This window comes from Leptonotus elevatus, chromosome 18, assembly GCF_054856555.1.
Source record: "Leptonotus elevatus isolate MCC_2025b chromosome 18, RoL_Lele_1.0, whole genome shotgun sequence".
Classification (NCBI taxonomy): Eukaryota; Metazoa; Chordata; class Actinopteri; order Syngnathiformes; family Syngnathidae; genus Leptonotus; species Leptonotus elevatus.
The window spans coordinates 13576177-13601680 of record NC_141256.1 but is presented as its reverse complement, the minus strand read 5'-3'; the positions used below and the strand labels follow the sequence as shown (position 1 = coordinate 13601680).

Here is a 25504-nt window from a genome sequence, read left to right as displayed (position 1 = left end):
TCCCTCGATATCTCCCCGCCGTTTCATGCATACATATGGGGGAGCTACAGGTGCCCCCGAAAGTCTCCTTCCCGAGTTTGATTGACGCGCTCGAGGGGCGGCGGATCACAATTAGCGCTGTGGCTAATTTCCCACATTGCCCCGCAGCCACTGGGCAACCGCTGCGCTCGGTGCCGGCTCATCAATATGGATGAGCGGGTTCGATGAATATGCAGAGGATAAAGTGGCTGCATGCAGGTGAGGAATCCAGTCGGAGGTTGCCGTCCGTCCACGCAAGTCAACTCCATTCGTATCACTTGCTTGTTATTATTATTATTAGCACGTCCTCAACTCAAAAGCAGCGTCGTGGAATCGCTGTTAGCGCGTGCGTCCGCCTCAGTTTTGAGGTTCCTGTGTGGTCGTCGGCCGATCATCTGATGGTGAAAAAAAATGCCAGACAAGGATTAAATTATCTTTCCTCATTGAAATGAATGAACATGCCATTAATCTGTTCCAGCCTCCTGGAAAAAAAAGCAATGTTTGTAATGTGTTTTTAAAAATAAGAAAATCCAAGCTATGTCTAAAAGAAAACAATGACAGATACTTTAAAAAAAAGATCGATATCTCAATATTGTATAGCATTTCCTTTCAATGAAATAAATGGCAATTTTCTATTCTTCTCATTTCCAGGGCTGTAGTTGTTTTTTTGTGGTCTTGGACTTGACTCAGACTCCATTGACATTTGTTGCGGCCATTGGACATGCAAAATACTCATTTTATCGACTCGACCACGTACAACGATGTTTTTATTCCTGAAAATTTGAAATAAAGTTTGCGGTCGTGAAAACAGTATTTTTCTGTCTTGGACTTGGACTCAGATCTTTGTGACTCGAACTTCACTTGGATTGGGACCTTTGTGATTTGGACTTGATTTGAACTCGGACCTTGTGAACACAGACCTGACTTGGACCTTTGTGATGCGAACTTGAATTGGACTCGGACCTTTGCGACTCAGAATTGACTTGGACTCGATCTTGACTGGACTCTTTTTTTACTCAAACTTGACTTGGACTCGGGCCTACGTGACTTGGACTTGACATGGACTGAGACTTTTGTGATTCAAACTTGACTTGGACTCGGAACTTGTGGACTCAGACTTGAATTGGACTGGGACATTTGTGACTCGAACTTGACTTGTACTCAAACTTTGTGATTCGGACTTGACTTAAACTCGGATCTTGAGGACTCGAACTTGACTTGGACTCGAACTTTGTGATTCGGACTTGACTTAAACTCGGATCTTGAGGACTCGAACTTGACTTGGACTCGAACTTGACTTGGACTCGAACTTTGTGATTCAGACTTGACCTGGACTCGGACCTTGTGGACTCGAACTTGAACTTTATGATTCAGACTTGACTTGGACTTTTTTGATTCGAACTTGAATTGGACTCGGACCTTTGCGACTCAGACTTGACTTGGACTGGAACTTGACTGGACTCTTTTTGACTCGAACATGACTTGGACTCGGACCTTTGTGACTCGGAATTGACATGGACTCAGACTTTGTGGACTTGGACTTTTTCTAGCTTGACTACATTGTAATATCTGTTTTGTTACCTCACTTTGTGTGATCGGTACAAAAACATGCTCTGGAGATTCTTTCTTGCTTGACATCTATTGAGATTCCCACAAACCAATACTGATGACATTTACAAACATAAAATAGTTATTGGCTAAGACATAAATAAATGTAATATCTTAACGTCTCATGGTTGCACATTAAAATTAGTCGTAGTCCCGACAACAGCTTGTGTTTTCTTATTACCCTTTTACATGAAAGTCCACTTTGTTGTGTATATGTAATCAAGTATGCGCGCGCGCGCACACACATTGGAAGCAGCGAGGAAAAACCAAAGCGGACAGATCAGAGCCGAGATCTAATCAAGCCTGAGTTGTGAGGCAAAAGAATTTCTCTCCTTCCTTCCAATCCTTCCTACCTCCTCTCATCTCCGTCGCATCTCAACAGCGCGCACCCACTTTCGCAACTTGTGTGTCGGCGCGCGTGTGTGCGCGCGTCTGCCGCTACTGCTACAAACAGTCGAGGCGAAACCGGCAGCGCCGGCCGCCGGTCCAACTGCTCCAACTCGGTGGTGGCGCTGACATGGCGGTAGTGCCGAGTTCAGCTCAACCAGGAGGTTTGCGGCTAGGTGTGTTTGTGTGAGCGAAGGCGTGTGTGTGTGTGTGTGTGTGTGTAGGTGTTATTGAGAAGCACAGCTTTCCCCAGAGACATCCTCCATTAATTGTGAAGTGAAGGAGCCTGAGGGCGACACCAGGGACCTCCATTAAACACAGACAGCCAACTGACAACCTCACTCTCTCGCCCTCTCTCTCCCCACTTTCTACCCCCCCCCTTCCCCCTCCCCTCATTTATCCTCTAAAATTCAAATTCACATTCAAATTTAAACAAGGTTCATTGGCATGAAAGGAGCCGGCTAATAATGGCAAAGTAAACGCGCGGCGGCACACAAAAGAAAATAAGTTGTGTTGATTCTGCGAGGCTGCAAACAAAGAAGGGAAAAGCGTCACCTGAACGCGGCTTGCGTTCATATCTGAAGGCAACCGTTCAACATCTTCGGCGCGGGATTCTAATTTGAGTCAGCTTCATCAGTTGGACTTTTTAATTTCCTCTGCCGTACACACTGCAGACTTTGCAACTTTGCCAATTAGACTTTGGAAACATCTCATGACACTCCATCTCCCTTTTTTTTTGTATTGCTAACGTTTGTTTCGCAACACTGAATGATGAGCCTCATTATAAATACACTTGAGCTCCAATGAGGCAAGTTGGGACTTACTAATGGTGTCGCTTCTGTCCTTGGAGGCGAGCAACAGTATAGATTTTTCACACCGGCTTGATTTGGATACTGTGCCGCTGGATGCTTCGGTCCCAACAGGATGCGTCCAGGCTCTGCATAATCCAATATCTAGATCAGGTCGGGGAAAAAATTAATAAAAATAAAATTACAAACCCCAAAAAATTCTCCACAAAACGCTGATGAACATGAATTTTTTCATGAAAAATGGGCATTGAATGAAAAAAATAAAAATAAATTATATATACTATAAATGGATAGATAGATGATAGATTGATGAAATATTGACAGCCAAAAAGTGCAAACACACAAGTGCCAAACTGAGAATATGTATTGACTTTAGCTGTACTGTCACTATTCACCACTAGATTGCAGACCAAATGTTGCCCTATATTGCCCGCGAATAGGCCTAATAACACTGAACCATCATTTAAAAAAAAAAAAAATACAAAAAAACCAGTGGCGTGAATGGGAAACAAAAATCTAGGGGGGGGGGGGGGGGTAAACGAACAAAACCCCGAAATATAAAATAATATTGCTAAAAAAATCTGGAAAAAAATCTCTTTTTTTAAACAAATCCCCAAATTCTCTCCAAAGGGCTGATAAACATTCATCATCCATTTTTCACGAAAAACAGGGAGTAATTGGGAAACAAAATCCCGAAAAAAAAAAAAATCCAAATATAACCCCCCAAATAAATAAATAAATACAATTGAAAAATAAAAATCTGCAGATTTATTTATTTTTACAAACCCCCAAATTCTAACACAGTATATGGTTATTTTAAATGTTGTTAAAATTTCATATACTAAGAGCAGGTATTTTTTATTTTATTTTGCCCATCTCTAAAAATAGCATTTTGGGGGGGTGGGGGGCTGGGAAGTGCTTGGTACTATGTGCCCCCCCCCCCCCCCCCCCCCCAAGTAGCACTGATAAAAATCGTGGCCCCTGCAGCATTTAAATTGCCCATCTCCAATCTAGATGATCTCCAAAACAACCAGGGAACGCCCCTCGCCGTCTAAATGACATGCTCTTCTTCACAGTGCAGAAGAAATCCATTATTGCATGTGAGAAAGTGAGTGAGAAAAAGTAATGGTCCCCGGCCACTAGAGGGAGCACTAGTAGTGTGGTAGGCTCATTCCGCCCTCAATTTAATCTGCCTTCTCAACGCACACACACAGAAGAGTGTATGGCAGACTACTACCAGTGAACTTAATAGAGCCCACCTTAACTGATTATCAATGAGTTTGCAGTGAGAAAGCCAGACACACGCACACACACACATACGCTATAGCAGATGTTAAGGATTAGTGTGTGCGTGTGTGTGTGTGTGCGTGTGCGTGTATGCATGTGTGTGTGACTAGCCTCAGGCAATGTTCAACAATGCATTATTCCTGAGTGCACCAGTTAAGAGGGGCACTCCATCACCATGGTAACCACCCCATCTTGGATGTAAACATGGGGGTAGTGAAACCATGGGCCACCATAAAGTGGTCCGCGCAACGTAAGATGACATGGATAAAAATGTGTGTGAAGGTCAAGTGGATCCCACCAAATATTGTCATAATGAGGAAATTGTTCTCCTCATTTGAATTCAAACCCATTTATTCGTCGGTGAGTGTCGCAAATTAAACATTGGCGATGTGCCATGCGTTAGCATTTAGCAAAGGCAGCAAGAAAATCATCAGCTCTGTATTAAAAGCGCGACAGTTCTTTCACGAGTGTCAATCAAGTTTGATGACATCGCTTGTGCGTCTACTTGCCTGCCTTGAACGTCGTTTGGAGTACAAAAGGGTTTAAAACTTTCTTTGTGTGTAAGTCAGATCAATTAAAAGGTGGAGTTTTCTTTCTTTGTTTTCCCAGACTTTGAATTGGGCAGATAGAATGCAGCCGACTACCGGCCAGTAGAAGTGGCTCCCCTTCTCATTCCCATTCAAATCAAGATTCCACTTGACAGATTATAAAACTCAGATTTAGCAAACTCTGGAAAAAGTCTCTTTAGGGGCCCTTACAATCATCATCACTTTTTTTCTGCTCAGCAGAGGTGGCAAATCCAGGTCTAGAAAGTAAAAACGCTGCCACAGTTAAGCTTTAGCCCCAGGTGCTAGCTAGGCTAGCATCAGGTGCTAAAGCCAAACTTTGGCAGGGTTTTTACTTTCAGGTGCTAGCTAGCTAGCTCCCTAGCTAGCTCTCACGGTGCACGTTTACCTGCTAGGGAGCTAGCTAGATAGCTAGCTAGCTTCTGGGGCTAAAGCCAAACTGTGGCAGGGTTTTTTACTTTCTGGACCTGGATTTGCCACGTCTGCTGCTCAGGCCGCTTCTGTTTCTACTTTCCGCCTACTAACCAATGACGCAGCATCAGCAGCGACTGCGGGTTCAATATTATGGCCAAGGATACTTTGCGAAATTCCTTGAATCCCCCCCACCTCCAAAAAAAAGCAAGAAAAGAAAACTGTTACCGTCCATTGAATTGTTTAAGGTAAATATTATACCTTACAATGCTATCATATATGTGCAGCAGCATCAATAAAGCACCACCCAAAAATCATGCTCAATGGCAAATTGCATACACTCACAGCGGCACCACTGCCACACAAAAAGCCTTTAACACTACGACTGTGGACACACATTCTCAAACTCTTCTTCAAGGGTCTTAGAGCCATGAGTGATGCAATAAATAAGACAAAGCGCTAACTAACGCATTGAATAGGCAGAAACAATTTTTTTTTTTAACAAAACAGGCCCATTCAAATGTATGTAATCTATTTTCACCCGTTACTGTCTCACAAAATCCACACGTCCAATCTTGAGGTGATGTAAAGCCAAGTTGACGACACTTCTCAGAGAGCTGAACAGGAAAGAGAGTTCGATTTGAAACTTTTAATTGATTAATCGTGTGTCCAATTTACATTAAAGAGATACTTGACTTAAGTATAGCAACTGAGTAAAAGTAACCGGAATGCCTGGTTGACGTTTTTATATCTCGCCCCCGTAAAGCGGTTTCCGGTTGCCTTTAGGAATAAAGACCACCGCCCCCGATGGTACGGAGGGGAATTACTTCTCGCGCGTGTGTCGGGGTCGGTGCGGTGTGTATTTACGTCATTCACTACTGCAATTTCGCTTAACTTATCCAAAGATTTATTATTTTTGTTACAAATAATGTTTTTTGTACTTTTTGGTGTGATTTTTTTTTTTTTTTGCTGGTGCCATGAGTCTTCTGATCATTTCAGGACTACTATCTTTCCTCAGCTCTCATATGATGTTAAAATACATGGTCCATATCTCCAAGTTCTAATTATGACATCATTAAGCGGGGGGGGGGGGGGGGGAGTGTAAAAAGTGAAGCAACAGCCACATGTCATGTCCAGCACTTGATCCAGGCGGAAGCATTACCGTCTGCGAGCCACACAAGCAGAAAAGTCAGGGCGACGGGGGTTATAATGCTCATGAGTGTGTTTAGAAGTCTGTGTGTGTGTGTGTGTGTGTGTGTGGATCCTAAACTCTCACCATTGGAATGGCTTCTCGTGTGTGTGTGTGTGCGTGTGCTTGACAGCTCAGATGAGGACTGGCTGCAGGCAGCTGCTTTGCTCGAGGCCACGTTCAGTTCCGTCGCGCTGCATTAGTCCCCAACCAACCTGTCACCCCTAGCAAGAGAGTGATAGCACGCGCGCGCACACACGCACACACACGCACACACACACACGCGCACCTTCATTACCTCTTGAGCACAAAGCAACACACAACTGAGACGAGCGCTTGACGGCGTCACTCTCCCGTCCACACCAAAGTGAGTCTGCTTATTGGTGAGGGTGGGGGGGGGGGGCATTTAATCACAGAGTATCTTCTATTTGTGTGCAATCCGTCAGTGTTGATATGCTAGTGAGAGGGACTAACCAGAGTTGAGTGGAGTCTTTTGTAGCGTAGGCGAGGCCCTCAGGCACAGCCCCAGACCTAGCTAGACCCCCCCACCACCCCCTTCCCTCCCCAAACACACAACATGTGCATATGCTCTCGGCCGCCGCCGCCGCCGCACCCGTAGATGTGATGTGACAAGTACAGTGGGGCAGACTTTTCCCACCGTCACCTCGCGCCGCCAACAGGACATAATAGGTGGGACAAATGTTGAGGTGGAAGTGACGGTTCATTAGTAAGAGACGATTTCTTGTCCGCTTGTGTGAGTTCTCTATCATCGCCTTTCCGATGATTTCCGATGCCCCGAGCCACTGACTGCCCCCCCCCACACCCCACACCACTGCTTGCGTCTCTGATTAACTTTTAATGACTTCACTGTCACCGGCAGGCCAAAGCAGGCAAGAGGTTGAGACTAGTAAGGGAATGAATTAACCTTGGCAGTCAGGAAGGATCGTTTTAGGTGCTCCGAGGCTCCCCCTACAGTCTCGGAGTGTAATTTACTCCTGACTGTGCGGCAATTACATCTCCTCAAGTCAACTTTGATCAGATTAGTGTGTTGTGACCGTTAATGTTCAATTGATTGAAATTATACTCCATTTTGTGCGCGGTGGTTCACCTCACCAAGTACTTAAAACCAGGTGTGTCCAAAATGTGGCCCGGGGGACACTTGTGGCCCGCCATTAATTTTTAAGTAGCGCGCGGCATAGACCCCCAAAAATAAAAAAAAGTTGCTACTAATAGATTTGTTTCTCATTTCATAGCACTGCTACAAATAAAGACAATTTTTACAAGTAAAAATGTTTTCCTCCACTTTCTGCTTTGTTTCAGGGTTGATATTGTGAAAATATCACATGAATGGTAAGTAACTGCTATAAAAATGGTTCGCGTACGGCAGAATGCTCCTGTTTTGGTTCGGAATGACGAGATGAGATTCAGCTGCTGTTTAGCGCAGGGGCTGATATTCATAAAATTTTAATTCTCATTCTATTTTCCTTATAGAAAAGCTGTTCGGGTAACAATTTTGCAAAAACAACACAAATGTATAACAATTATGCGATTGCTTGATTGAAAATTTCAAAGTGGCCCCTGCTTCCTTCGATTTTTCTGTATGTGGCCCTCGGTCTGGACACCGCTGCCTTAAACCCTTTTCACACTGCATTTAGCAAGGTTAAAACATATTCATTGTGTATGTGGTGGCTGGACGGCGTGGAAAGAGGACTTTCTGCCGCGGGGGTAAGGTGCCTCAAATTGGAAAATGTGCATCCAATTAAAACAAAGCTAGCATAGCTAGCTAGCGCAGGCAAAATGAGAGGTGGCGTGGAGTACTTCTCCCCTTGTGTTCGGAGTGACAACAAATATCATTGTGACTTGTTGTCTATTAAGCAATTATGGAGCTTCTGAATGATCTAAGAGCTAACTTTGAACCAATCACAAGAAGGAGTCATGCAATCAGTGCTGGCCCTACCCAATGTGTTGCATTTATCGCTACACATTTATTTTTCTAAATGCATTGTATTAAAAAATGTATACAAATTCTATATAACATTATGTATTAATTTGTCACATTTGTTGTGGGGAAACCAGCGGGTTTAAAAGTCACTAAGTAAAACAAGTAGTGAGTAGAGTGTAAGGAAAAAATTGTTGTGCCAGCAGACAAGTGCAAAAATGACGGCGGGGAGGGCGGAAAACGGTTTCCCGACATCACCACAAAACCTGCCAAGTGCTTCAGCGAAACTGACAAATGGATGTCGAAAAGCAACCACTTGTGGTCGGCACTGACCCACTTCCTGCCCGCTCGTTTAGAGTCACTTTTCTCACTGTTACCGTTTACTCCCAAGTTTGAAATCATGTTTTATTGACATCTGTATGATTCATGCATTTAAAAAGGTGCTGTGTTTTCAGGCAGGGGAAGAGACATTCATTCTCCGAAGTGCAACAAGTTGGTTTCTACACGATTCCTTGACATTTTACTCATCTTAATAAGACACGATGCTACCACTGTACTACAGTATATTTGCAACGGTACTGTTGCGTCAACCAATCAGATTTTAAATTCCATCAGTATTTTTCTGTTTTCTGATTGGTTGGTTAGAGCAAAACTTTTTGTTTTTGTTTTAATCCTCATCCTTCTTGATGGTTTCTTTCCTCACTTTAGACCTCGGAACACCGTAGTGGCGAAATGATGGCGGCCTTTTCCCGACCTTGGTCATTGTTTTTCATGTTTCTTGAACGGTTGCGCCTATCAAGTTAATTTTGTTGCTCTGTACTTGCGTGTCCAATGACAATAAAGATCCAGTCCAACGCATTGCAAAATGCTACAACTAGCAAAATATATCAATGACCAAAACATTTCGACAAATAAAACATTTCGGCTAGCAAAACATTTCTATTGGTAAAAAACTTTGACTAGCAAAGCACTTCGGTTAGCAAAAACACTTCGATTGGCAAAAAACTTTGACTGGCAAAACACTTTGGCTAGCAAAACACTTCGACTGGCAAAGCACTGCGGCTAGCAAAACACTCCGACTGGCAAAAACACTTCGGCTCGCAAAACACTTTGGCTAGCAAAACAGTTCAACAAGCAAAAACACTGATTGGCAAAATATTTCGCCTAGCAAAACGATTCGACTAGCAAAACAGTTCAACGAGCAAAAACACAAATGGCAAAAGCAGTTCCACTGGCAAAAAAATTCGGCTAGCAAAACATTTTGACTAGCAAAACACTTTGGTTAGCAAAAACACTGACTGGCAAAAAACTTCAGCTAGGAAAACATTTCGACTAGCAAACCACTTCAACTAGCAAACAAACTGATTATCTATCTTATTTTTCTTCCGTTGTAGCACTTTGTTTGTCCTTGGACACGAAGCGCACAATGCGAGTTTTTGACGTCTAACGAGTCAAATACGTCAATGCTTGCTCTTGTTATCAAAGACGTTCATGTGTAGCCACCACACGCGCGCGCGCGCGCAAGCAGTCTGCGCCTCCTCCAAGGCCATCCCAAACAGCTTGCACGTCCTTGCATTAGCATTTACCGCGGCGAAAAAAAACTGCTGCCGCATCTTTTTTTAATGACTTTATTCGAAGAAAGAAAAAAAAAAAAGTTCATTGTCGCGTGACAGTTTGGCAGCTCATTTCAAGGACTGTTGTCTTATGATTATCATCAGTGTCTCGGAATGAAAACTTTCCAGAGGTTTAAAGGGAAAAAAAATATACAGCTATCGAGGGATTTTTTTTCTTTCTTTTTTGGTTTGCTTTTTGAAGGCTAAAAAACGATACAGTCCAGAACAATAAGATCATTTGAAGCATCAGCCTTTCAAAGCACATACATAACTTACTTTGTATTCATGTGTGGTGTCCACAGCCGAGTGTTGTGTGTGTGTTGTGTGTGTGTGTGTTTGAGTGCAATGCGATGTTGCCATCTCCTCTGGCTGGAGATGGAAGGCGACATGGCGGCCTGCTCTCTGTCAAAGGAAGGCTGAGTGTTAATATTTAACAGAGGAAGGCTCTATTTAGAGACCGCCGCCTCTCCTTCTCCCCCGTGGGCCGAACAACGCCGATCCCGCCCGGCGCCGTTATGGAGGAAAGCTGTAGAAAGCAGCCGCACGTCACTAAGTCTCCCTGACAGAATCAGTTTGCAGACGAGCTTTAAAACGCGCCATGTTGTTTGCCGGCCTCGTGTGTGTGCGTGCGTGCGTGTGTGTGCGTGTGTGACGACTCCTGCCTGACAATCTGTAATTTAACTTTCTCCTCGGAGAGTCTTCCTTAGCATCCCAACATGCTTTGCATCTTAATTCACGGGCTCATTGGAGGCCGTGCGGGTACAGCAGAACTGCACAAACGCACGACTTTCACCACAACAGAAGATTTTCTTTTTTTTCAAACTGAAAGAAATTTCAAACTTTCCTCGCCCGTTCAAAACAGATCGCGTTCCACGTCAGTAATTAGTTGCGCGGCATGCTTGAGCGTCAAGCTGCTAAGAATGATATTATAATGCTAATTATTCTCGTCGAGCGCAAGTTGAACAACCTTCGATAGAATTTTGTGGGGAGCGAACGCAGCCGACTCCCGGCCAATCGAAGCGGCTCCCCTTCGTCGGCGTTCAAATCAGGGCATACACATTGCGGAAGCGGAAATTGACTCACAGTCTAAATTAGGGAAAGGCCGATTATCGGGTGGCCTTTTTTACGAATCCGAAGTTGGATGAGCGGTGAATGCTTGCGAATGTAGAAACTTTTTGGGGTTTTCATCAGGATTTGTCAGAAGTTCACAGGCAGTTTAAATTTTGAACATGTTCAGACCATTTTTCACTGTCTGCGAAGATCATTTGAAACCTTTTACGAACCCTGACGAAAACCTAAAATTTGCTACATTCGCATTCGTTTGTCAGTGAGATACAGGGAACTTTTCATTGATGTTTTTATTGAAATTTCTACTTTAGTTTATAAAAGATGTTTCTGACACTGGGAACGCCCTACACTTTTTATTTGTTATTATTATTTATTTATTTTAAATTATTGATTTTTTTTTGTTAAAATTAAGAAATTATGTAGAAATTTTAGGAAAATGCATTTGCGGTAGAAAACTTTAGGGAGTTATTTACTGGGAAGCTCCCCTTTTTAAAAAATCATTTTTAAACAAAGCTGTTTATTCTTTACATTTAAAATTCATGTGTTGAAAATGTGCAAAACATGCTTAAAGGCATTTACACACTTCTTTTTTTCGACGCAAATATTTTCTCTTTTACTGCAAATGAATATCGGCTTGAAATATCGGTCATCGGCCTCCTCGACTACTAATAATCGGTATCGGCCATGGGGAAAAAAAACATGTCCCGTCTATCACGAGGCTAAATATCTCGAAAATGACGACGCACCCATTTTTACGCCGATCACACTTTTGCTATCTTTACGTCTTGGATGAACAATTGTGCAGGAATGTGGCCGAACTACGGAATGCTGGGACATTGGGAGCCGATAGGAAGTGACCTCTATTAACCTTTACCCTTCAGGTTGAGGCCTTTGGTCAAGAAGTTCCTCTCTCTCCTCCACTCCTTCTCTTTTTTTTTTGTTACGAAATGGCATACATGTATATGCTAGGATAGTGTGTGTGCGTGTGTGCGTGTGTGTGTGTGTGCGCGCGCGTGTGTGTGTGTGTAGGGATCAATAGTCGCTTGGCAGGCCGAGTTGGCAGCTGCTGAGAGGAGGAAACAGGTGCGCACATGGCAGCTTGACGTACACCGCCACTGAATCGACATGAAAAAAAACTTGATCCCCCCCCCCCCAGAAGAGCCAATTAACGACACAAAATGGCCGAACTGAAAACAAGGCGCCTCGTGAAAAATATTTCCACATCGATAAGGGCAAACCTTGAGAGCACTGTTTGTGTAATGGGATGACGCACGGAATGTTGTCAATTGTATAAAAGGAATGCTAAATGCTAAAATGCTAAGTTGCACGGCCAACTACATCATTCATAAGGGGGAATCTTGCAGTTGATTTTAAATAGGAATGAGGGGAGCCGCTTTGATTGGCCGGGAGTTGGCCGCATTCCCTCCCGCAACGCTTTATGGCCTAATGATGTCACAGTTTCAGTCCAAAGGCCCAAAACAACAGTTGCAATGTCAATCAGCTGCGAGTGTCTTGAGTGGAGGTTAAGGTGTGCGAGGGTGCAGGTATCAGGTGGCTCTCCATTCCGGAGCGCCGAGCTCAAACGCTGAAAGCTCCCCTAATTGCGTGCCCCTCCCATGACCAGCGTGGTCCTAGTGTCCCTCTCCCAAGGCCCGCGGGGGCTCCGTGCGGTTGTCTGGGGGGGGGGGAGGTCTGACCCCAAAACCCTGCCTTAGGCGCCGACTGCCACCAGCCTGACCCCTCCGCACCCCCCCCACCCCCCACGACTAGAGCCGTCCCCTCTCGGCTCGCTTTCTCTGATGCTCTGCACCTCGCTGCCCGATTGTCTCTCGGCTACAGACTTCTTTTGTCTGTCCTCATTAGAATACTGATCCGACACACGCACACACATTCTCACTAATTGCGGTATCATTAGTCGATCCATCGCTATCCAGATGGTAAAACAAAAGGAGATGAAAATTAATCTGAGAAAGAAGTGACAAGGGTCGATCAACATGAAGATTCACTGAAACAGAAAACGTAAACGCTGAAATAATGCCGACCACAATTCATTTTCAAAATATCAAAATAAAAGCCAAAAACTACTTTTTTCTCCTCAAATTTTTTATTGTATTTTTTTGACTGATTCAAACTGTTCAAATTTTAAACTATTTATCTTATCTCTACCGCAAAAATGTTTTAAAATTTGCTGCAGAATAATTATTCAAATGATCATCTTTTATTTTTCTCCACTATTTTCGTCATTTTTTTGACCGATTCAAATCATTCCAACTTTAAACTGTCCAGGCAATCCCTACTGCAAAATGGTGTCAAAATTTCAAAATAAAAGTCAAAAATGTACTATTTTCAAAAGTTTTTCCTCTACTAATTTTTTACATTTTTGACCAATTCAAATCATTCCCACTTTAAACTGTACAATTTATCCCAACATTTTTTTTAAATGTCAAAATAAAAGCCATAATTAAGATATGTTTGTTTTCCTCTGCTAATTACGTTGTTTTTTTGACCGATTCAAACCGTTCCATCTTGTTCAGCTTATTCCTACAGAAAAATTTGGTCAACACTTCAAAAATAATTATAATATTTGTTTATCTTATCTCTACCACACATTTTTTTTAATTTGCTGCAGACTAATTATTCAAATTACCATTTTTTGTTTTTCTCCTCTAATTTCGACATTTTTTTGATCGCTTCAAACCGTTCCAACTTTAAACTGTTCAGCCAATCCCTACTGCAAAATGGTGTCAAAATTTCAAAATACAAGTAAAAAACGTACTATTTTCAAATGTTTTTCCTCTTCTAATTTCTACATTTGTGACCAATTCAAATCATTCCAACTTAAAACTGTACAATTTATCCCAACCATATTTTTTTAAATTTCAAAATAAAAGCCAACATTTAAATTAGTTTATCTGCCAATTCATCATTTTTTTTGACAGATTCAAATGTTCCAACTTCCAAGTCTCCAGCTTATATGCACAGCAATCCCCCCCCCCCCCAAAAAAAAAAGAAAAAAAAAAAAAAGAAGCCAAAAATAAAATGTTTTGTTTTTTCTTCTCTAATTTCACTTTTTTTTTGGACCGATTTAAACTGCCCCAACTTTGACATGTTCTGCCCACTCCAGGTCTTTCTCCTCTTTCAAATACTTTCCACCAGGCTGAATATGATGCACCCTTAAGTTGAAACCTCGCATGTTGGGTGCGCTTGTATATCAAGGTGCCACTGCAGCGCAAACATGCTGCATCAGTCAGCCTCTTCAAAAGGCCCTCCTCCATCCAGTACCCGCCCTGCAGCCGTCCGTCATTTTGACTGACAGCTCCGAAGAGGGCTCTGACGGCTGATGAGAGCGAGTTGCCGACGCGTGCCTCAGAGGCAGCAGCGGCGGTCCTGTGTTCTCCTGCCCGCCTCCTTCTGCTCCCCAGCCCGCCTCCCGTCACGGCTCTTACCAATTAAAAGTGGACCGAGCCCCTTCAAGGACATGTAAAGGTGACGAACCGGTGGTCCGTTTGGTGAAACAAGAAAGGACATCGCACATAAACATGCTCTTTGAGGACCGCCGGAGCATTTAGGAGCATCTCCGCAGAGTTCAGACGAACTTGACTATATAGAGGCCCGCATTCCGATTCCTTTTCGATTGCTTCTGTTTGGTTTTTTTTCCGATTTACATCCAACATCTCCGCATCTCAATCTCAAGGACCGCCTTCATCTTTCTGTCGCGGACCCTCACCTCGTCCTTCAACCCACCGTGCTCTGCGGGACCACCTTGGGCTTCTTCCTTGACCCCCCCCCACCACCACCACCACCATACGCGGCACATTGCCCCCCCCCCCCCTGGTTCTTAAGACTCCCCGTGACCACTGGGTGGACCGGCTGCCCCTGCAGGCCACGCTTGGCTCCTCAAGCCCTCGCTGGTCTCCAGGCTTCTCATGCCCACAGCTATGCCTGTTTGATGTTGCTCTCCTGACAGGCAACACAGGGCTTGTTGGATGCGATGAGCTGAAGGAGTCTCTTTGGTGTGTGCGTGCGTGTGTGTGTGTGCGCGTGTGCGTGTGTATTCACACACGTGTGTGAACGTGCTCTGTTCTCATTCGCAAACACACACACGCCACAAAAAAAAAAGGCCGACATGAAAAGGACTGAATGATGAGCGACTGACAGCAGCTCGACTCGTTCAGCCTGGCTGGTGCTGGCCACAAGTGGGCGGGACTTAGTTGGGATGATTGACACGTGTCGCCATCTAGGCATCGGTTTATATATTGCACAATGTATTAGCAGTCACATATTACTTATCTGTAAGTATAAGGACAGATTCCCATAAGAAGTTTCAATATCTCACATTATGATTAGCTTTTTTTTTTTTTTTAACTCATTCATTGCCATTGACGGCTATAGACGTCAAAAATGTATCTAAACTATTTCTATTAGTTTAACTTTTTTTCCTACTTTTGTTAACAATATGAAAACCTAGAAAAAAATTATTGTACATTTAGATATATAATTTGTGATTAATTGTGAGTTAACTAGTGAAGTCATGCAATTAATTATGATTAAAAAAATTAATCGCCTGATGCCCCGAATTTTTAATAATCTTTAAGTCGCGTCAGGCGATTACATTTTTTAATCGTAATTAATGGCATGACTTCAACAGTTAACTCACGATTAATCACACATTTTATATCTGCATTTCCCCCCCCAAAAAATCTAGGTTTTCATACTCTTGTTAACAAAAGTGGAAAAAAAGGTTAAACCAATAGAAATAGTTTAAATGAATTTTTGACGTCTATAGCCGTCAATGGCAGTGAATGAGTTAATGTCACATAAAAAAGAAAACAATTACTATAAGTATCAGTGGCTGGTATCGGCTTCCTCCACGAGTACCCGGTACCTTGAAAAAAGGCTGCTATCAGCCCGATACGATGCCTGGTGCCAATTGTGCGTTATTTACTTCTTCAATGAGGTTAAACAGGAACAATTATGCGTCACGTACTCCTCTGGTGTCTTGTGAGAGACACATCAACGCTTAAAAGAAACATTTTTACTCTTACGTAGAGAGAGAACAATCTTCTTCTTTTTCTAAATGGAACTATAGAAATGTCTCACTTGTCCCTCAAGGGGTACGACTTAAATGTCATTTTTGTCAAGCGGAGTGCGCCAAACTTTTGACTCCTTATTAAAGGCGACATGTCAGAGCCCGTCACAATTGTTGTGGGGGAGCGGCGGCGTTCGACGCGGCGTAATGATTACATGCGGTTTTGATTCGAAAAGCGGGCGCCATCAAAGCGGGATTGTCGCACCTTCGCTGCGGGTTGTAGATGGATGTACGGCCTATGGCTGGCAGGCTGCTGCTAGCGCTCTGCCAGGCAGATGAGAGCCGGGTTAATGTTGGGATTTGTTCCCTAAAGCTCCCGCACAAAGGAAATACTGATCAGCTTTGCCGTCAAGCCTCGAGACCCGCTAATCGCTAATCAGCACTTACACCGCTTCTGTCTCGCTCGCTCAGTCAGTCGCGCGCACGCACGCACACACGCACGCACGGACGCACACACAAACGGAGCTATGACACAAGGAACATCACTGAACTTTTCAAGTGTGTACTTTTCCAGCTTCACACGTTTCGTTTTTTTGGATACAGTGAACAAATATGACAACTAAAAAAAATAAATAAATAAATGTTGACACATCAAACTAAACTTAAGTTTTGCACTCACTGCAGACATGAGCATATTAGACTACAAATGAGTAACTTAGTGACGTTATTACAGATAGAAGTCAAGTCAATTCAATTCAAATTTTTCAATTCAAAAAATGTATTTCATTCTTTAAAAGAAAAAGAAAGGGGACAGAACGAAGAAAAACGTATATATGTCCCTAATCAACACACACAAACAATAATAGTCATTTTTAGTGACTAACAAAATAAAACTCAAATTGGAAAAAGCATTTTTTGGTTGACAAAATAAAATCGAAAATGCTTTAAAAAAAAAAAAACGAACTGAAACTTCATTTTAGGTTTACAAAACTAACTGTAATCATAGTCCGCAGACCGTTATACAGTAACTGTATTTGATTTTAGGATGGTTGTTTTGAAAATAATATTTTTGTTGCATTTTTACTTTTTAATCTTGCACACTAGAAACACAAAATAAAAAATAAAAACAAGTTTTTTTTGATGACTTGACAAAAAAAAAATATTAAAAAAATTTCAAACAAATTAATTTTTTTAAACTAGTGATGTTCGATACATGATACAGATACCAAGTATCGATACTAGTATTTTTGATACGTAAAATGTTCACGCACAAAAAAAACAACTATGACATAATTTTAAAGAAAGACTTACACATCTCAAGATAGCATTTTTCCTTAAAATGCAATTAATGGCAACTTCCGTACACACAACTGATCATCATTACCGGGTGCCAGATACTGCTCGGTGGCGCAGATAGTAAAGTGCATTGTCCGGTAACCAGGAGGTTGCGGGTTCGAATCCCACCTCCTACATTGAAAATATGTCCATGGCTGTTATGCTAAGTGATATACATGTATAACAACTGACTATCATATCAGGGAATGGATTAGAATTTCACTGATATGATTAAATGCATGTTAGCTTCCAGCATCAGATGACACTTTTCAAAAATAAATACGCCATTAGCCATGAATTTGATCAAGTCAAATTAGGCCAGTGCTTCGAGCAATTGCCTCCCACCGCAGAGAACCTGGGCTCAAACCCAGTTCAGTACATTCGATGGTTTGATACCGACTGGCTATCATATCAGGAAATGGATTGAATGATGAAATCCCACCTTAGACAGATTGCGGTTTTTATTTGTTTTTATTCATTTGTCATTTAGCTACATTTAAAAATGTGTTCATTTTCACATCATTCATCTTTCAATTGACCTCATAAGCGCACGCGTTGAAATCTGAGCATTCAGCTTTTCAGCATTCCCACGCAATTTCTGCTGAAATTGCACTTTGTCGAGTTTGAAGCAAAAAGCAGTCAATTACGTCTTTCACAAAAAAAAAATGTCATGCAGTGGAGTCATTGAAAACTGAAACCACCGGCAAACGATTTCAACTCCACTTGCTGACAACTTGACCCGATTATTCAATCAAACCCACTTAAGCCAATTGCGACCCCCGCGCCTCCCGCCTCCCGCTCCCGACCGTCCAGAAAGGCAGTCGGCGTATTGTTCGGGGCCGGGGCCGGCCTCTCAGCAGGAATGCCCGATTCCGTTTGAAGTCGGGATTCCAGCGCGGCTGACTCACCTGCAAGATCAATACGCTCGCTTCAAAGTGGCCGGCTTCACAGAGAACACACTCTTATTAATTTATAGAAACTTCGAGAAACTTTGTCTGTAGGGGGGGGGGGGGGGGGGTTGAACCTCCAACTCTGCGCGGCGGAGAGACGGGGGGAATTTTTAATATACCTGCAGAGAGCGCCATAGTCGGCCATCTTCTAACACCTCATATGAATATTTAAATGAGTCGACGTTTGATGCTCATTGATCGTACAAAGAGGGAGCGTTGCGGCGTTGTGCGCGTCGGACGGCGAAGGAAGCCGCTTAAAAGACTCGCCAGATCAAGAGCGCGTGTATGCGAGTGGGCGTGAGCGCACGTAGGCGTGTGTGTTTAACTCATTAAGGCAGTCCATTTGAGTTTTCCTTTGTTGTCAGATTTGATGATTTGGGGGAAATTTCCAGCCTTGGATTCAAAGCATTCCCGTTCGGCGCTCCGGGCTCGGCATCTATATTTCATGATATCAATTTATCAACAGGAACAATCTCAGGATGTTGGCTCAGATACGAGACCATGTTCCTCTGTTTTACCTGAGGGACACATGCATGCATTTTTCTCATGGCCTCGCCGCCACATGCGCGCGTCTCGTTTTCCGCGCTCGCGTTTGCGCCACCGTCTTGGCGCGCGCCGATACGGCGGCGCTGCCTTTGAAGGAATTTTTTATGACGTGATGCAAAATAAAACAATGGCGTTCACACGTCAAGAAGCTTCCGAAAACAACAGGAAGGCCTCAAAACGTGCGGTTTTATTTAACAGAGTGGTTCGCATGCAGGCAGCGTGGGTTCGATTCCCACCCGGTGACTGCGCGAATGCATTTTGGAGCAGTTTTGTATCGTTTTAAATGCAATGTTGTGCTCGATGCATCGAATTTCAACACACACGGGCCAAATTAAATCAAACTAAAGATATGTAGGCTACTTGTCGGCTTCCCCCAAAATTATGGAAGCGATTGATTCCTTTCTTTGATTTTGATTGTCATCCACTAACACTTCCAATTCCATCACTTTTAAAGAGGAAGTTAACCCTCCCACCCAAAAACTATTTTCGATAGGGGTGTCAGGCGATTAAAATCTGTCATCATAATTAATCAAATCACTTCAATATTTAACTCACGATTAATCGCAAATTTTACATCTGTTCTAAATGTACAATCTAAATGGCATCGAATTTCAATACATACAAGCCAAATTAAATCAAACAAAAGATACTTGTCGGATTCCCAAAAATTACGCAAGTGATTGATTACTTTCTTTGTTTTTTCTTGTCATCCACTAACACTTCTAATTCCATCACTTTTAAAGGGGAAGTCAAACAAAAAAAAAATTTTTTAATATGGGTGTCATTTTTTAATCACATCACTTCCATAATTAACTCACGATTAATCACAAATTTGATATCTGTTCTAAATGTACAATAAAATATTTTTTTTCAAAGTTTTCATGCTCTTAACATGAAAGCGGAAAAAAATGTTTAGTAAAAATATGGCTGCATCTTAGACATTGATACAGTAATTTCAAAATAATTCATGAAATTGAGTTTAAATGAAAAAGATGTACTGTAAAAAAACGAGTGTGATACGGATTTCTATTGAGGTCATTTTTCTGCCACTAGATGGCATAACTGCATTTGTAAGACGTTGGTGCATTTTTCTTTTCATATTAAGATCTAATCTTTAACATGAATTAACTTGTGAAATTCTGCACATTTAAAAAAATGTAAAATACAACTTGATTCCAGTCTCCACAAATATATGCGTTATTATTAAATTTTGACGTGGTGCTACGTTGTGACTGGAATTTGCCCAGTACAGGCTTTCCACAGAGGGGCGTTAAAAAAAAAAAATGGTGGCACTTTGAATTAATTCTAAGTTAATGCACTAATTTTGACACCCCTAATTTTCAATAATATATTGTATGAGCCCCCACTCCACCAAAATAAATAAATAAATTATATATATATATATATATATATATATATATATATATATATATATGGCACAGAATTTGTTGGAATTTAGATGTTTCTGGGGTTGGTGAAAGACTCTGGTTGGTAACCCGGTGGGGTAGTAGGTAATGTCTGATCGGTGCTGGATTTCACTTTCCTTTCTTTTCTTTGATCCTTCCTCGGGTCCCCTGACAACCTCACGACTCTAGCTGGATTCTGAAGTATTCGGTTTAGGTCAGGGGTGGGCACACTCGGTCCTCGAGGGCCGGAGTCCTGCAGGTCTTGGATGTTTCCCTTCTCCAACACAGCTGATATATGATCAGCTCATTAGCAAGCTCTGCATAAGCTTGGTAACGATCCTGTTGATTGGAATCAGCTGCGTTGCAGCGGGAACACCTCCAAAACCTGCAGGACGCCGGCCCTTGAGGACCGAGTTTGCCCACCACTGGTTTAGGTGAACGGTATGGGATTTTTTATAGGTTTTAGGTGAACTAATGAATACACACGCACACACACAAAATAAAAAATAATTAAAAAATTAAATAAAAGAGCGCAATGATGATATGTCAAATCGGTAAAATTACCGAATGAACAATACTGAGCTCTCCAGAAAAATAAAAACAAATAAAAAAAATAAAAAAGGAAAGTGGCACAGAAACATTCACACGCAGTACAAAGAAAGAAGTGGACACTCGACACCAAATCATGCGCATGGGGCCCGGTACACTCTTTGCACATGTGCAAAGACTCTCACAGACTCAGTAGTTCCTCGGCGTTTCATCTGACAGCTTATTCCCAGTGCGGCTCCACTCTGTATTCACCCTGGTAACTCCCCCAGCACAGACACCTTGTGAACACTGTCCCGGGTGTATGGACTCTGGCTGAGTTCGAGAAGCCAAATCAGCGTTGATGACGTTGTCATCAACGTTGCTATCCCACAAGAGCCCAATCTTGAGAATATGTACAGGATCTTTTTAGGATATGCATACATTCTCCAGACACTTCATTAGGTATATTATATTAGTGCTTAAGTTTTGATTGAAAATTTAAAAACAACAACAAACTTTAACAACTGCAAAGGGAAATTTGAATGTATACACTTACAGTTGCAAGACTTTGTTTTTTTTTTAAAGTGTTTGTTTTTGGCAATTCATTTAACACCTGAGCCTTTGGGACTGATTTTAAACGTAATTTTGTAATTAAAACTCTGTGGACTGCTTTGTGAATGTTTTTTTTTTTTTTTTTTTTAACTCATTCACTCCCAGTCATTTTCACTGAAGCAACCCCCTTCGTTCCCGGCTGTTTTACTGGATTTTGACAGATTTTGCAAGGCCCACAGAATATTGTGTTCTATTGCTATAAAAACATAGAACCTACCAAACGAAAGAAAGATTAGAGTCTCTTTTTTCATCAGCAGTTTTGCAGCAATTAGAATTGGAATATAGCTAAGTTTCATCATTATTCACAAATCTGTTTAAAACAGTGGGGAAAGAGCTTTTTGCAACATGGCCCTGGTTGATGCCTTATACTCTACTGCCACCTGCGGGACGTTTTTGTTATAAGTACCATTGCTTCAAGCATTCTCTTCAGTTCAGAGGCTGCATCAAACCCTTCTGTATGCTCTAGCATAAAAACATAAAAACGTATAAATATGTCTTTGGGAACATGGTAAATTTTTCAATAGAACGAAATTATACGTTGTTGGGAGCAAATGAGTTAAAATATTTTGAATGAATTAATAATTATACAATAGTTACCTTGATGTTTTTTTTTAATCTTGTACAAAATACACAACATTTCAAAAAAAACAAAAAATAAACTAAGCATTTTTGAAAAAACTAACGCAAATAAAAAAAAAACTGCAAACCTGCTCTGAAAACTAACTTAAACTAAAAGTAAAAGTAAAACTAAAAGTTTTTTTTAACCACAAAACAAAATAACTAATGAAAATTTAAAAAACTATTATAACTCTGTCTGCACCACAATTTAGACCTGCTTTCAGATGTTTAGTCTACTTTCTGCCATCGAATTGCCAGATGCACCACGGCCCTGTCAAATTCCCAAGAGTTTTGCCCTTGAACGAAAATCAAAATACGCCAGATTTTACGCCTAAAAATAGAGCCCCAACTCCCCAAGTATTGTTTTGCCAACTACTTTCCTCACAACTGCATGATGTAGGCAACTACAGGGGGACCTGCTAAGCCAAGGTGGTCAGGGACGAACTGGGAACACATGTCAGCCCAGGAAAATAGATGCGTGGGGGTTTTAGGACCAACGGCATCCAACAATTACGATTTGTCGCTCGGCGACGGGCGGAATAGAGCGGGGGATGGAAGGGGTCAAGAAAATCTTGGTGGCCCACCAGGCCTATAATGCAGTAGGGGAAACCCTGGCATATCTGACTTAATCTTGTCGGTTGCAGTAATAGCGTACACATCCCCATTTATTGGTCACAAAAATGAAAATGACTCTGGTGTTCCAAATCTTTTGTTACCGCGGCACTAATGATTCAATCTCTGCCCGGCTTAAGTTTCCCCCCTGCAGCACTTTGGAAAGAAAACCAGCGTCAGGCAAACCGCCGTCCGCGTCCCTTGAGAATGGGTGACGCTCGCAACTTGTCTGAGTGTACGCGCACTATGAATGCGCGTGTCCTCGCATGATTGCGTATGCATGAGAGTGAGAGCTGTGGCTAGCCCGAAACCATCAGCCTAGCGGCGCTACAGTAATAACCACATGACGACCACAGGCAGTCGGGAATGCGCACTTGCTATTTTGTGCAACATCGCCAATACTGACGTTGATTGATAGAAATCAAATAATAGGGGTGTTAGGGAAAAAATCGATTTTGGCAATATATTGCGATATTACAGCGCGCAATTCCCGAATCGATTCGATATGCGGCCGAATAGATTTTTAAACATCAATTTTTTTATGGGCATATTCAGCAAAACGTCTTACTTAGGGTTATTAAGCATGGAAGAATGTTATATTAATGGGACATTAAGCCTTAATATTTTTATGTCAGTGCTGTTCAAACATGAAACTGTTATAAGTTATAAACTCAGTTATAAGCCTGAATTTTCAGATAAATACATTTTCATACAAATCTCACAGTGTACATGTACTAGTTTACTGATTAGTATTTTCTAAATTTGAGTCTGAAAAAATAATAATAATCGCAATAATCAATTTATAGACTCGTATTGGGATTAAATCAGTATCGAATCGAAACCTATGAATCGTGATACGAATCGAAAGGTGCTAGGCAATTCGCACCCCTATCAAATAATAATACAATTATTTGCCACTATACACAGACTTGTGCAAGGACAATAATTTTCCCCAAAAGTGATAAAAAAAAATAAAAAAAGAGTTTTCCAACTCCTGCCGTCTGTCTCTCTCTCTCTCTCTCTCTCTCTCTCTCTCTCTCTCTCTCTCTCTCTCTCTCTCGCTCCTTCCTGTTGCCTCTCTTCTCTTTCTGCTGGCTGATTGGAGGTTTTGTCACGCCTGCTTTGACAGGCCGGGCAGAGCTCAGGTCCCAGTGGTTTGGCAATTATCCTCTAACCCAGCAAGCCTACCGCTACACAAACTGCAGCTCTTGCACACATACACACACGTACAGTATATCCATGGCATGCATGTCAATACGTCAGCGATGGGGCGTTGGGAAAGGAGGGGGGGGGGGGGTAGGACGGGATGTCTGTGTTCTCCATCTCCTTCCACTCTCTCTGTCTCATTAGGCCGTTGAGGGGAGTAAGGTGTGAAACTCGAGAGACTCTTTGCATTCCGCTCTAATATACGGACAGTCTTAACACACACACACACACACACACGTGCACACCTATATCGTAATCCCGGGAGATCAGGTGGGCTCGTCTTTCTCTTGATAAGTAACGTCGGACTCGCTGGCAGTCTCACGAGCTTATCCGGCGTGGAGCAGCTTGTCAAGTACAGGAAGTAGTTTAGGTTGTGGAATTAATGGATGCACGGATGGGCGGATGCACAGTGTTAGGCCTGCCGGGGAATCTGTCAATTTGTTTTACATATTGTGCATGGACAGAAGTCATTCAAGTGCGGACCGCCGCCAAGGCAGAACAATCCGAAATCAGGATATATACAGTAAAGTGCTATAGGTGCAGCGCCATCAGATACGGTGCAGATTATTGGTTTTCAAGCTGGGGCTGGGCAATAAATCAAATTAATTCGATTAATCGTTATTTTGAAAATTGAATCGTTGAAAATGAGCTGAATCAAGAAATTGAATTTTGTTTTCTGGATTATTAAAATATGTTGTTCTTATGTTCTGTTGCATCCAGATATCATTGTGAGTTGTACTTTTGCTAAGTATGAATGTTAAGTTAATGTTAAAACTGATTAAGAATCAATATACATTATTATATTTGTCTGAACATTTTTCACAGGAATTATTTTTGAATAAATGACACCTTTAAATAAACGTTTGTTGGGTTTATTAGATTAAGATTGATTACAATTGTAATCGCCCTGAATGACAAAAAAATATATATTTTTTTTTTGGCCATATGGCCCACTCCAATATTTCAAGCCGATATTATTTGCAGTAAAAGAGAAAATATTAGCGTCAATTTTTTAAATTACTTTTTCTTTTAATTTTGAACATATAAAGAATTGACAGCTTTGTTTAAAAATTCTAACAAAAATTGCAGTAAATAGTTCCCTAAAGTTTTCTAAAATTCCAACATATAATTTCTTAATTGTATTAATTTGTTTTAATCAAAAGTGTAGGGAGTTCCCAGTGTCAGCATCATTTATTTTATTTTTTATAAAATCCATCAATCCATGGAAATTTAAATAAATCCATAAATGAAAAGTTCCCTGTTTCTCACTGAGCGACAAATGCACGTGAATGTTAGCTAATTTAGGGTTTTTTTTTTAGGTTTTCATAATCTTTTTAACAAAAATGGAAAAAATGTTAAACTAATAGAAATTGCTCAAATGCATATTTGACGTCTATAACCGTCAATGGCAGTGAATGAGTTAAAAGCATCAAATATACATTTTACTGAGTAAACTCTTGCATTCACTCCGAATTTCAACTTCATCAGTCAAGTCATTGGAGCTCGCTCAGTTTTTTCTTTTTCTTTTTCTTTTTTTTACAGCATGTGCATCATCATCATGTGTGTTTCAGCTGAGTGCCCTGGGCGGCATAATCGTCAAATCCATCAACACGCTCACTTGGCATCAGATCAGCACGGCGCCCTTTGAAGGAGATGGACGTCGCAGCTTTATCAAACAGACAAAGCAGAGATCCCTTCCGGCGTCAAACAACTACTTTCAGTTCAGTCCTCCTCCTTGCTGCAACGCAAAGTCGGGCGGGCAACGCG

General features: G+C 41.8%; 1 long non-coding RNA gene across 2 annotated transcripts in view; it reads right to left on the bottom strand.

Moving 5' to 3' along the window:
* Positions 1-7: 7 nt before the first annotated feature.
* Positions 8-25504, bottom strand: part of LOC147158717 (uncharacterized) — a 60357-nt gene continuing 34860 nt past the window's right edge. For both annotated transcript variants that reach the window (XR_015090993.1, XR_015090994.1), the window contains 2 exons: positions 2838-2966; positions 8-413 (listed from right to left, as the gene is read on the bottom strand). This is a non-coding gene — a long non-coding RNA (uncharacterized LOC147158717). The remainder of the gene's footprint in view (positions 414-2837; positions 2967-25504) is intronic.